Source organism: Chelonoidis abingdonii, chromosome 4 (genome assembly GCF_003597395.2).
Source record: "Chelonoidis abingdonii isolate Lonesome George chromosome 4, CheloAbing_2.0, whole genome shotgun sequence".
Taxonomy (NCBI): domain Eukaryota; kingdom Metazoa; phylum Chordata; order Testudines; family Testudinidae; genus Chelonoidis; species Chelonoidis abingdonii.
In genome coordinates this window covers 33,386,235-33,394,326 of record NC_133772.1, presented here as the reverse complement: position 1 = coordinate 33,394,326, position 8,092 = coordinate 33,386,235, and the positions used below count along the sequence as shown (strand labels likewise).

General features: G+C 56.2%; 1 pseudogene; it reads right to left on the bottom strand.

Annotated features, from left to right (window-relative positions):
* Window positions 1–6,891: 6,891 nt before the first annotated feature.
* LOC142046805 (NACHT, LRR and PYD domains-containing protein 3-like) lies at window positions 6,892–7,894 on the bottom strand (annotated as a pseudogene).
* Between the last annotated feature and the right edge of the window lie 198 nt (window positions 7,895–8,092).

Genomic DNA, 8,092 nt, shown 5'->3' with positions numbered 1-8,092 from the left:
CTCTGTTTTGTAATTCAAGGAGTTTAAGTACAGTAATCTTCCAGGATAACCCACGGAGGGGAAGCCTGGGGAGGAAGTAAAGAGAAGACAAGGGGAAGAGGGTTATTTCCCTTTGTGGTAAGACTCAGGGCATCTGAGTCTTGGGGTCCCCCCAGGGAAGGTTTTGGGGAGACCAGAGTGAGCCAAAACACTGGAAATTTTTGGCTGGTGGCAGCGCCATCAGATCCAAGCTGGTAATTAAGCTTGGAGGTTTTATGCTAGGTATCCACATTTTGGACTCTAAGGTTCAGAATTGGGATTTATGCTTATGATACCCTGGAGCAAGGGATAAGGTTCCCAGGGATAGTTCTCCTTGAGCTAGTGTTAGGTTTCCCACAATAAAAGACACTGGAGTAGGGTTAGACTTCCCACGGGTAGGGCCCTTGGAGCAAGGGTCAGGGATTCTATCGGTAGGTCCCCTCGAGCTAGGGTTAGAGGTCCTGTGGGTAGGATCCCTGGAGATAGAGATAGGAGTCCTATGGGTAGGGCTCCTGGAGCTAGGGTTAGGATTCGCATGGGTAGGTCCCCTGGAGCTAGGGTTAGGGTTCCCACGATTAGGACACCTGCAGCTAGGGTTAGGATTCCCACGGTTAGGACGCCTGAAGCTAAGGTTAGGATTCCCATGGTTAGAGCCCTTGAAGCAAGGGTTAAGGTTCCCAGGGTTAGGGCACTTGGAGCAAGGGATAGGGTTTCCAGGTGTAGGCTCCTGGATCTAGGGTTAGGGTTCCCACAGTTAGGTCCCCTGGAGCTAGGGATAGGGGTCCTACGGGTAAGGCCACTGGATCTAGGGTTAGGAGTCCCACGATTAGTACCACTGGAGCTTGTGTTAGGGCTCCCACAGGTAGGGCCCCTGGAGCTAGGGTTAGGATTTCCATGGTTAGATCCCCTGGTGCTAGGGTTAGGATTACCACGGTTAGGGCCCCTGGAGCTAGGGTTAGGTGTCCCACTGGTAGGCCCCCTTGAAATAGGGTTAGTGTTCCCATGATTAGGGCTCCTGCAGCTAGGATTAGGGTTCCCACGGTTAAGGCCTCTGGAGCTAGGGTTATGGTTCCAGTGGGTAGGGCCCCTGAAACTAGAGTTAGGGTTCCCACGGTTAAGGCCTCTGGAGCTAGGGTTAGGGTTCCCACGGTTAGGGCCCTTGGAGCAAGGGATAGGGTTCACAGGGGTAGGGCTCCTGGATCTAGGTTAGGGTTCCCAAGTTTAGGGCCCTTGGAGCAAGGGTTAGGGGTCCTATCGGTAGTTCCCTTCGAGCTAGGGTTAGAGGTCATACGGTAGGGCCCGTGGAGTTAGGGTTAGGATTCCCACGGGTACGGTCCCTGGAGCTAGGGTTAGGGTTCTCCACGGTTAGGGCCCTTGGAGCAAGGGATAGGGTTCCCAGGGGTAGGGCTCCTGGATCAAGGGTTAGTTTTCCCATGGGTAGAGTTCTTGGACCTATGGACAGGGTTCCCAGGGGCGAAGGCCTCTCCCCCCCCGGAGCTATGGACAGGGTTCCCAGGGGCGAAGGCCTCCCCCCCTCCCCCAGAGCTATGGACAGGGTTCCCAGGGGTGAAGGCCTCCCCCCCTCCCCCGGAGCTATGGACAGGGTTCCCAGGGGCGAAGGCCTCCCCCCCTCCCCCAGAGCTATGGACAGGGTTCCCAGGGGTGAAGGCCTCCCCCGGAGCTATGGACAGGGTTCCCAGGGGAGAAGGCCTCCCCCGCCCCCCGGAGCTCGGGACAGGGTTCCCAGGGGCGAGGGCCCCCCTGGAGCTAGGGACAGGGACTCCAGGGGCGAGGGTTCCCCCCCAGAATTAGGGATAAGGTTCCCAGGGGTGAGGGCCCCCCACCCCCGGAGCTAGGGACAGGGTTCCCATGATTCAGGTCCCCGGAGCTAGGGACAGGGACCCCAGGGGCGAGGGCCCCCAACCTGGAGCTAGGGACAGGGTTCCCATGATTCACCCTCCCCCCCCCCTCCCCCCGGAGCTAGGGACAGGATTCCCAGACTTTGGGCTCCTGGAGCTAGGGATAGTTATCCCAGGGTTAAGCCCCTGTAGCTACCATTAGGGTTCCCACGGTTAGGACCCCTGGAGCTAGGGTCAGGGTTCCCACAGTTCGGTACTCTGGAGCTAGAATTAGGGGTCCCATGGTTAGGGTCCCTGGAGCTAGGATTAGGATTCCCAGGGTTTGGGCCCCTGGAGCTAGGGTTAGGGTTCCCACGGTTAGGGCCTCTAGAGCAAGAGATAGGGTTCCCAGGGGTGGGGCTCCTGGACCAAGGGTTAGGATTCCCACCTTTATGGCCCGTGGAGCTAGGGTTAGGGTTCCCACGGTTATGGCCCTTGGAGCAAGGGATAGGGTTCCCAGAGGTAGTGCTCCTGGAGCTAGGGTTAAGATTCCCATGGGTAGGGCTCCTGGAGCTAGGAATAGGGATCCTGCGGGTAAGGCCACCTGCTCTAGAGTTAGAAGTTCCACAGTTAGGGCCCTTGAAGCTAGATTTAGGATTCCCACTGTAAGGGCCCCTGGAGCAAGGGATAAGGTTCCCATGGGTAAGACTCCTAGAGCTAGGGTTAGGGTTCCCAGGGGTAGTGCTCCTGGAGCTAGGGTTAAGGTTCCCACTATTAGAGAACATGGAGCTAGAGTTAGGGGTCCCACGGTTAGGGCCCCTGGATCTAGGGCTAATGGGTCCGATGGTTAGGTCCCCTTAAGCTAGAGTTATGGGTCCCAGGGGCAGGGCCCTTGGTGTTAGGGCTAGGGGCCCCCCGATTACGGCCCCTGGAGCAAGGGCTAGGGGTTCAAGGGGAAGGGCCCCTGGAGATAGGTCTAGGGGTCCCAGGGGCAGAGCCCTTAGAGCAAGGGCTAGAGGTCCCAGGGGTGGGGCCCCTGGAGCTAGAGATAGGGGTCCCAGAGGCAGGACCCCTTTCACCTAGGGCTAGCGGTCCTAGGGGCAAGGCCCCTGGAGCTAGGGCTAGGGGTCCCATGGTTAGGACCCCTGGAACTAGGGCTACGGGTCCCAGAGGTAGGGCCCCTGGAGCTAGGGATAGCGGTCGCAGATCCAGGGCCCTTTGAGCTCGGGCTAGGGGTCCCAGGGGCAGGGCCCCTGGAGCTCGGGCTTGGGGTCCCAGGGGCAGGGCCCCTGGAGCTAGGGCTAGGGGTCCCAGGGGCAGGTACTGTTAAGGCTCCTGGAGCTAGGGCTAGAGGTCCCACGTTTAAAGCCCCTGGAGCTAGGGTAGGTGTCCTAGGGGCAGGGACCCTGGAGATAGAACGAGCTGTCCCAGGGGCAGGCCCTTGGAGCTTGGGCTAGGGGTCCCAGGGGTAGGGCCCCTGGAGCTAGAGCTAGGGGTCCCAGGGGCAGGGCCCCTGAAACTACGGCTAGGGGTACGAGGGGCAAGGACCCTGGAGCTAGGGCTTCGGGTCCCACAGTTAGGACCCCTGAGCTAGGGCTAGGGTTCCCATGGTTAGGGCCCCTTGAGCTAAGGCTAGGGGTCCCAGACGCAGGGCCCTTGGAGATAGGGCTAGCGGTTCCAGACGCAGGGCCCTTGGAGATAGTGCTAGGGGTCCCAGGTGCATGGCACCTGGAACTAGAGCTAGGGGTCGGAGAGGCAGGGCCCTGGGAGCTAGGGCTAAGAGTCCCACGGTTAGGGCCCCTGGAGCTAGAGCTAGGGGTCCCACGTTTAAGGGCGCTGGAGATAGGGCTAGGGTTCTCAGGGGCAGATACTGGTGCTCAAACTAGGGATCCCAAACTTAGGGACCCTGGAGCAAGGGCTAGGGGTCCCACGGTTAGGGCCCCTGGCGCTAGGGCTAGGGATCCCATGGTTAGTGGCCCTGGAACTAAGGCTAGGGGTCCCAGGGGTAAAGACCCTGGAGCTAGGGTTAGGGGTCCCATGGTTAGTGGCCCTGGAGTTAGGTCTACAGGTCCCACGGGTAAAGCCCCTGGATCTAGGGCTAGGGGTCCCACGGTTAGGGCCTTTGGAGCTAGATTTAGGGTTCCCAGGGCTAGGGCCCCCAGAGCTAGGGCTAGGGTTCCCAGGGATAGGGATAGGGCCCCCATAGCAAGGGATTGGGTTCCCAGGGCTATGGCAAGGGACCCTGGAGCAAGGGCTTGGGATCTTAGGGCTAGGGCCAGGGCCGCCGGAGCAATTGCTAGGGTTCACAGGGCTAGGGTTAAGGTTTAAGGAGAAAGGGGTGGGTTCCCAGGCCTATGGCTAGGGCCCCCGGAGCAAGGGCTAGGATTCCCAGGGCTAGGGCTAGGGCCCCCGGAGCAAGGGCTAGGGTTCCCAGGGCTAGGGCTAGGGCCCCCGGAGCAAGGGCTAGGGTTCCCAGGGCTAGGGTTCCCAGGGCTAGGGTTGGGTTCCCAGGGCTAGGGCCCCCGGAGCAAGAGCTAGGGTTCCCAGGGCTAGAGCCCCCGGAGCAAGGGCTAGGGTTCCCAGGGCTAGGGCTAGGGTTCCCAGGGCTAGGGTTGGGTTGACTGGGCTAGGGCTAGGGTTCCAGGGATAGGGTTTCCAAGACTAGATCTAGGGCTCGTGGAATAAGGGCTAGTGTTCCCAAGGATAGGGATAGGGCCCCCGGAGCAAGAGCTAGGGTTGCCAAGGCTAGGTCTACGGCTAGTGCTGCCGGAGCAAGGGCTAGGGTTCCCAGGGCTAGGGCCCCCAGAGCAAGAGCTAGGGTTCCAGGGCTAAGGCTAGGTCTAGGCCCCCCGGAGCAAGGGCTAGGATTCCCAGGGCTGGGCTAGGTCCCCCGGATCAAGGGCTAGGGTTTCCAGGGCTAGGGCTAGGGCTAGGGCCCCCGGACCAAGGTCTAGAGTTGCCAGGGCTAGAGCTAGGGCCCATGGAGCAAGGGCTAGGGTTCCCAGGGCTAGGGATCCCAGGGCTAGGGTTGAGTTCCTAGGGCTAAGGCTAGGGTTCCCAGGGCTAGGGCCCCGGAGCAAGGGTTAGGGATCCCAGGGCTAGGGTTGAGTTCCTAGGGCTAGGGCTAGGGTTCCCAGGGCTAGGGCCTCCGGAGCAAGAGCTAGGGTTCCCAAGGATAGGGCTAGGTCCCCCGGAGCAAGGGTTAGGGTTCCCAGGGCTAGGACTAGGTCTAGGGCATCCGGAGCACGGGCTAGGATTCCCAGCGCTGTGGCTAGGGCCCCTGGAGTAAGGGCTAGGTTTCCCAAGGCTAAAAATAGGGCTCCTGGAGTAAGGGTTAGGGTTCCTAGGTCTAGGGCTAAGGCTCCCGGAGCAAGGGCTTGTGTTCCCAGGGCTAGGGCTAAGGCCCCCGGAGCTAGGGCTAGGGTTCCCAGGGCTAGGGCTAGGGCCCAAGGAGAAAGGGCTGGGTTCCCAGGCCTATGGCTAGGGCCCCTGAAGCAAGGGCTAGGGTTCCCAGGGCTAGGGCCCCCGGACCAAGAGCTAGGGTTCCCACGGCTAGGGCTAGGTCCCCCAGAGCAAGGGTTAGGTTCCCAGGGCTAGGACTAGTGCTAGGGCCTCCAGAGCAAGGGCTAGGGTTCCCAGGGCTAGGGCCCCCGGAGCAAGGGACTGGCTTCCCAGGGCTATGGCTAGGGCCCCCGTAGCAAGGGCTAGGGTTCGCAGGGGTAGAGCTAGGGCCCCCGGAGCAAGGGCTAGGGTTCCCAGGGCTAGGGTCTCCGGAGCAAGGGATTGGTTTCCCAGGGATAGGGATAGAGCCCCCATAGCTAGGGCTAGGGTTTCCAGGGCTAGGGCTAAGGACCCCTGAGAAAGGACTAGGGTTCGCAGGGCTAGAGCTAGGGTCCCCGGAGCAAGGGCTAGGGTTCTCAGGTTTAGCACTAGGTCCCCCGGAGTAAGGTCTAGGGTTCCCAGGGCTAGGACTCGGGCCCCCGGAGCAAGGGCTAGGGCCCCCGGACCAAGGTCTTGGGTTCCTAGGGCTAAGGTTAGGGCCTCCAGAGGAAGGGCTAGGGTTCCCAGGGCTAGGGCGAGGGCTGTGAATTAGCCACAACACCAGCTAAGCGGTTATGTGTGTAAGTATTATCTGAGTGCCACCAACCCTTTGCTGTGGGTTTGCAGGGCTGTGACCCTCCACATAGCCCTTCTCTTCCTAGGGCCAGGGTTACAGTCTACTGAGCCCTTTTCATCATAGGCTTGCAAGAAGGTTGGTGAGAGAACTCCCACAGTCTCTGTTTAGCCTCCTGTCCTGACAGGGGCCTGACTTCCCCTCCCAGGAGATGTTCCTGTAGTGGTGGGTTGGGGGGAACCCTGGCCCACCCTCTACTCCAGGTTCCGGCCCAGAGACCCTAATGGTAGCAGTTGTTGGCAGCCAACCTTTCACTGCCAGAGTTGCTACATTTCCCTGGGCCACTTCCCCACAGCTCTCCTGCTTCTCCCTTCTTCACCCTTATTTAGGGTTCCCTTAAGGATGGTTTGAGGGTGTCTTCATTCACCAGCCCTTCAGCCGCACTCCCTCTCCTCTGGCTCCCTGGCTCTCCCCTGCCTGACTGGAGTGAGCCCTTTTTATAGTATCAGCAGGGCCTTAATTAGAGTCAGGTGGTCACATTAACTTAATGGCCTCACCTGACTCTGTAGGTTAATTAGAGTCAGGTGTTCTCATTAGCCTGGAGCAACCCCTGCTCTGGTCAGTCAGGGAACAGAAAACTGTTAATCCAGTGGCCAGTATATCTGCCTTCTGCTAGTCTGCTGTACCCAACGGGCCTGGGTCTATCACAATGAGTACAAGTTTCTGCTTGTAGGATCAGTGCTTTTGTTGATAGTAACACTCAGGGAAGCCTCCTAATTGTGTCACTAACTTTCTGAAATTAAAATGGGGGGGGCATTGGGTGAGTCACTTAAGCCATTTATGAGTTATTAAAAACAAGAAAGAAACAGGTTTCCACTATTAAAGAAACTTTGCAAAGGGTTGGTGGCACTCAGATAATACTTACACACATAACCGCTTAGCTGGTGTTGGGGCTAATTCTTCATTCTTGTCTTCAACTCCAAATCTACATCCAGAGAGCCAAAGTGACTTCAGTGTAGGACAACTCTTTACAAAGAATGAAATAACCATTTGATCCGTTTGGGTTAAGGAATAATTACTTATATCTATTTCAGTGAAATGATCCAAAGCACTTTTCACAAAACTTTCTTCTTGGATCTCATACAAACAGTGAAACTCTTCAAGTTTGTAAATCAGCTCATCGTGTGAAGAGGAAAGTGACAATTTTTGTTGTTTTGTTTTTACCCACTTCAGTAAATCTGGCTTTATATTAGGTGAAATCTTCAAGCCAATTTTTTTCTTGAGGTTTTTCATTGTCTTTTCATTTAAGAGACCAAACAGAAATCGCACTGTTAACATTAAATGATTTCCAGATTTTCCATAGTTTTCTAACAATAGTTTTGCATCTCTGTTGGGGGTCACTGAACATTTCATTTGTTCATCTTCCTCCAGTACATAAAACAAAGCAGCAAAAAACTCCTGAAAGCTTAAATGAATGAAGCTGTAGACACTTACACAATCAATGTCCCTTTAAAAAACACTCTCATTCAGAAAGAGGGGGAGAGAATAGAATTTATCTAAACTGTACTCCTTTATTTCTTCCTCTCCAAACAGTATTTTCTGTTTCCAAACTCCATCTGCAGCCAAGGAACAAAGTTTCTTCAGATTATCTTGCATGTTTTGGTTTGGACAGTTGCTGTGTGGCTCTAATAAACTGTATAAGAAAAGCACATACACAGCAGTGAGTGTTTTTGAATTTTGGGCAAAATCTTTACCTGCCTCCAGCTGTTGTTTCATAACAGTGCAGGTGATCCAACACACAATGGGGACAAAGCACATGGTGAAATGCATCTCATTTTGTTTCACAAAATCAAAGGCTCTTGTTGCATCAATATTATTCCCAAAGAACTTGTGGAAATATTCTTTCCTGTCATCTTCAGAAAATCTCAGTATCTCTCTATAACGTTGTTAGAATGGGTTCCTGTCTGCATCCTGTATCACTTGCCATACCGGTATTGCCCTGGCCTCTTCCTTTGTCATTCAGTATTGGACCCATTCTACAACAATATGCATTACCTCACCTTTTGGGGGCAAAGCCAGACTTTTTGGCACCTGCTCCCCTATTTGGTGTAAACATTGCTTG